The sequence below is a fragment of the Echinops telfairi genome, unplaced genomic scaffold, assembly GCF_000313985.2.
Source record: "Echinops telfairi isolate 266 unplaced genomic scaffold, ASM31398v2 ScPeMD7_7417;HRSCAF=8455, whole genome shotgun sequence".
Classification (NCBI taxonomy): domain Eukaryota; kingdom Metazoa; phylum Chordata; class Mammalia; order Afrosoricida; family Tenrecidae; genus Echinops; species Echinops telfairi.
In genome coordinates, this window is record NW_022111317.1 from 3,797,643 (window position 1) to 3,803,383 (window position 5,741).

Here is a 5,741-nt window from a genome sequence, read left to right on the forward strand (position 1 = left end):
TCTGTCATCTGAGGCTTGGACCTCAATTTTGCACAATGGACTAATAAAGCCTCTCTCTCTCTCTCTCTCAAGTGGGTACAGATTGGGATTTCTTGAGCATTTGTTGGTAAACACTCGTGATTCCTCATCAGTAACCGCACATGGGTAAGGCGGTCCGCCTCTGTTCTCCCTCTGGAGACCCCTCAGGGCACAGTCCCAGTCGGGACTTGCTATCAACAACCCACCAGTTGGCAAGCGGAACTGAGACAATGTCGGGGTGTTGACCGCATTTCTCACAGAATGAATGCCACAGATCTTACATGTAGAAATTGTTGACTTACAGTCTGTTCTGCCGGGAAGTAACAATAGTAACAGAATAATAGCCACCGCCAGCAATTATTCAAAACATAAGAGGATAGAAGAGTCGCTGGGTGATACACACAGTTAAGGGCTTGGCCTCTAACGGAAAGGTTGGCAGTTCAAACCCACTCAGAGGTACCTCAGAAGAAAAGCCTGGCAATCTACTACCGAAAGGTCCCAGTCATGAAAACCCTCAGGAGAGCCGTTCTGAGACCCCAAAGATCTCAAGATGCACCCAGAGTTGAATTCAACTTCCAGCAAATGCTTGTTTTTCAATTAAGTACGATATCACAATGCAAGCCGGAGCCAAAGCTAAGACGGTCTTTGTCTTTTAAAAAGAAGAAAATAAATAAAAGAAAGAGCGATACTTCCCTAAATGCAACCTGGTATCCTGGGTTGGGCCCTGAAACAGATCAAGGACATAAGAGAACAGCAGCAACTGAAACTGGAGAAATCTGAACACAGTCTGGACTGATAATAGTCTTTGTGTAAGATATGAAAATAATAATAACTTCTCATTTATCGAGGGGTCACGAGAGTGGGAGGGGAATAAAGAAGAGCTGATACCAAGGGCTCAAGGAGAAGGAAAAGGCTTTGTAAAGGATGATGGCAACCTATGCACAAATGTGCTTGATAGGATCGATGTATGGGTTGTGATAAGCGCTCTAAGAGCCCCCAATAAGATGATTAAAACAAAAGTCTTTGTTAATTTCCTCATTTTGATATGCAAATGTTAACATTCAGGAAGCCAGATGAAGGGTATTCGGAGAGTCCAAGCACTATTTCAAGGAGACCCGAGGTCAGAGTGACCTCCCAGGATTCACAGTTGAGACACTAGTTAAATAGGCATGGAGCAAAGGGAACTCGCCAATTGGTGATTAGTGGCAGATCAGTGCATCACTGCTACAGGTGGGCCTGCAGTAGCAGGAACAGGGCCATGACTGGGTTACAGGGATACGAGTATGTTGGGCAGTAGAGCTCAGAAGACTGGGCCAAGGGCTTCCGAGCAAGGCAGTCATGGGGAGACTGAGGCATGACCCATGGCTATGCCATTCCTCTTAGTCTCCCCAGTATGGTCATCTCCATCTAGGACACACCCAGGCCAGCCACTAAGAGAGACTCGTCCTCCCTGCACTGGCCAGAGAGAGGTGGAGGCAATCCACTCTCCAAGGGAGTCGGCCTGCGGGCAGAATTGCCTACCTCCTTGGGCAATGATCAGAAGGAATTCAAGCTATGTGGGGACTCTGCAAAGGGATGTGGGGCTGTCACCACCATCCATGGGTTTCTATAAGTGAGGTGCTCAGAATTTAAGCTCTAATAGACCCTCAGTCTTTTGGTTCCCTACCCACTGTAGAACTGTCCCATAGACTCCCCCAGTTTGGAGTCTTTCTGGAAGCTGTTATACATAGGGTCACTATGAACCCAAACAATAAAAACAACAACATGTAGAAGCCACTGTCGCCGAGTAGATTCCTAGGGACTCTACAGGGCCGATTAGAACTGCTCCTTAGGGTTCGCCGGTGCCAGAGTGGTTGGGCTGTGATCCGCTTGGTCAGCAGTTTGAAACCACCCACCACTTTGCAGGAGAAAGATGGGGCTTTCTACTCCCATAAAGGGGTACAGCCTCAGAAACTCACAGGGACAATTCTACCCTGGCCTGGAGGGTCAGTGTGAGTCAGCGATGATTTGTGTCAGGGAGTTGAGGTTATCAATCTTTATGGGAGTAACGGCTTCAGCTTTCCCTGTGCCCTAGCCGCTCTGCCCGTCCATGCAGGGACATTGTCCTCAGGGCTTGGTGTGCTGGTATGGGGTCTAGTCCCCCCCTTCTCTTTTTCCTTCTTGGTTTGCTTCCATGTTGGCGAGGCAGGCCAGCCCCTTTCCCCAACCTGTAGGTTTAATATTGTCCTTTGTAGCTCATACTTCTAGGGAGGGGGTCAGTTTGGCTCTGCTTGGGGCCAGCCCTGTAGATCTCTCTGTCATAAGTTGTTCCGTGTGGTGATGTTGCCCTCAAGGCTTGGCGCACCCGTGGTAGTGGGGTCTGCACGCACACTCCCACACTTCCATTTCTCATCCAACAGCTGGAGCACCGGGCGGGGTGATTCTACCCGGAAGCCATCTTGACTCCTCCCCTCGTCGTCTTTCTCTTGAGGAACATCTGGTGGATTCAAACTGCTGACCCTGCAGTCGTTGTAGGAAATGAAGAGACCCCACATCGCAAATATAATTTATAGAGGTGCATATATTGTTATGGTGAACAACAGAACCAACCATTGCCCAGTCCTGCGTCATCTCACAATCGTTGTCGCCAGGGTCAGTCTGTCACGTGGACGGTCTTCTTTTTTAGGCTGCCCCTCTACGTTCCCAAGCATGCCGTCCTTCTCCAGGAAGTGGTCTCTCCTGATAACATGGCCAAGGCACGTGAGACAAATCTCGCCGTCCTTACACTGCATTCTTCCGAGACGAATCCGTTGGTTCCTTTGCCAGTTCATGGTAGTTTGAACATTCTGTGTCGGTATCATAGTTCAAGTGCATCAATTCTTCTTCTGTCTCCCTTATTCAATGCCCCACTCTCATCCGATCCGTAATGACCTCATGCACAGCAGAAGGACACACTGCCCGGCCCTATGCACAGGAGCTGACTGAGAATACCGTGGCACCCGAGTCCTCGAATGGACGTCTTGGCTCTACAACACTTTAAAGAGCTTGTGTGCAGCAGGTGAGCACGTTTGATTTCTTGATGGCTGCTTCCATGAGCATTGAGATTCGCTCTCAGGGCATCCTGGGTTTGTGGCGACGACTTGCTTGAATCAGACATGGGAATCCAAAAGAAAGGACCACAGGAGCAGATCCATACCTCACAGTTGCAGAGGGAGTGGGACCACGGCCGGACCGCATGCATTAAACTTACAAGATTGGTTCAGGGGCTCTCTGACCAAGGCAGTCAGATGACTTTAAGGACACAGCCAGGTGAATCCCTAAAGCCAAGGGAGTGGTAACAATGCACTTTCACATACTCCCCCTGAGGGCAAGGCTGTTCACTCTGCCAATGAAAGGCCAGAAAGAACTTGGTGGAGGCCAGACGCTGGGTGGAGATTCAAAATGGAATTAGGGCTTTCACTGTAATTTGCACCCTTCAGCGAATTCCTTTAGGGCTCAGGACTTTACACTTGGAAGACTCCGTATTTCGCCTAAGGCCCCTCAGCTCTAGAAACCAAGCACTGTCAATGAGTCCATTCTGACTCCTGGCACCCTACTGGACAGGGTAGAACTGCCCCGTGGGTGCCCTTGACTGTCACCCTTTACGGGAGTACAAAGCCTTGTCTTTCTCCACACCGCACCGCACCAAACCAAACTCATTGCCATCGGGTCAATGCTGATTCATTGCAACCCCACTTTGGGCTTCCCAGAGTATAACTGTTGACAGGAGTAGAAAGCCCAATCTTTCTCCCGAGGAGCTGGTGGTGGTGTCGAACTGCTTACCACGGGGATCGCAGCCCAATGGGGAACACTACACCACCAGGGCTTTCTCCGGGCCTCTCTACCTGTGCTAAAATACAGCACTGCCGCCGTCCCTGGGATGCAGGTAAACATCGACTCACATTTCTTGCCCCAGGCCAAGTCCTTAGGGAGAGTGGGGTTAATGTTAGTGACCTCCAAGTTCCGCAGTTAGAGGAAAGAGGTCTGTCTGTCGGGCGACTTCCTGCCCTGCCAGATGGCAGGAAGGCTGTCCAGGGCCCAGGGAGGACCCAGGTGCCAGGAAGGAGAGCTAGGGTCCTGAGTGCTTCTTACATGACTGGCAACCCAACACCTCAAATATCCTAGATTATTGGGGTGGGAACCCCAGAAAGGAAGAGTGGGACAAGGGAGGGGGTCCAGGGAAGAGGACATGACAGGATAAAGGTCATGCCTGGTTGCCTGGTTGTGATTGTGGGTGGTTCCCAGCTCTGTCCACCCTCGGGGTTCAGGGTGGCCCCCAGGGGAGGCGTTAGGGTGAAGGTGGACACAGGAGGTAATGGGGGAGGATGGGGGAGGGTCTGGGGTGTCTGAGGTGGAGGAGCTAAGCCACACCATGCCCCAACTCCAGATGGCTCTTAGCAAAAGGGAGCACCCCTCCCCACCCCCTTCACTAGGTCTGTGGTCTCCCTGTGGGTCAGCAGGAGGAAGGTGTCATCAACAGATTGCTTCTGTTTCTGGCCTAGGGTGGTCCTCTCAGATCCACGGGGCCACAGGGACATGTGTTGTCCAGCAGAAGAGTCCTACAGCTGGACCGCCTGCCCCCAGGGACCTCCTCCTGCCAGACCCCCTGAATGGCCCCTGGTGCCCATCCACAGTGCCTCATTCTCTGGGGGCACTCCCTTGGAGAGTCCCCCAATGCAAATTACAATACAGATTCTGGGGTGAGGCAGGGGCAGGAGGAAGCTGCCAGGTCCAGGCAGGGGAGGGGTGGGGGGTGAGAAGGGGGAGGGGTGGTGTTTGTGTGAGGAGTCCTGTCTCTTTTGATGCCAGCAGCCTAGGAATAAGAGGGCCATGCATGCCCTGACTCCACTTGCTGGAGTGCAGGGTCAGGGCTCGAACCTGAACCTGAGTTGTATGACCTCTCAAATGTTGAGTTTGACTCTCAGCAACCCCATGGGTGTGGCAGAGTAGCTCAGGCTCTGCTGGGTTTTCAACGGCTGTTTGTTCAGAAGTGACCACAAACCAAACCACACTCACCACCCTGGAGTGGATGCCGACTCACCGCACCCATGTACACGGGGCAGGGTGGAACTGTCCCTGTGGGTCCCCAAGACTGTAACCCTCCGAGGAACCCTGTTGGTGTATTGGATCCCCGAGGTTGGCACTTTGAAACCACCGGCAGCTCCAAGGGAGAAAGACTAGGTTTCCTATTCCCATAAACAATTGCCGGCTCAGAAACCCACAGGGGGCTCTATGAGTCAGCATTAGCCCAGTGGCAGTGAGAACTCTGTATGGAAGTAGAAAGCTTCCTTTTTCTCCCTCAAAGCAGCTCGTGGTTTCGGAAGGCGGACCTTGCAGTCAGCAGCCCGATTCCACCCACCAGGACGAACATCTTCAACCTTGCCCTTCTCAGGTGAGTAGGCGACTGCCCGTACCACCCAGGGGTCTGAAACAGACTCTGGGCCTTGCTTCGTCCTCAGTAAAATGTGGGCATGAGCTCGGCTCAGTGGGTGGAGGCTCTTGGGAGTAGGGTGTCCCCTTAAAATCATCCCAGGCGTGGAGGCAGGGTGGGGTGGAAAGGGGGAACTGATTACAAGGATCTATATATAACCTCCTCCCTGGGGGATAGACAACAGAAAAGTGGGTGAAGGGAGACGTCGGACAGTGTAAGATATGACAAAATAATCATTTATAAATTATCAAGGGTTCATAAGGGAGGGGGAAAA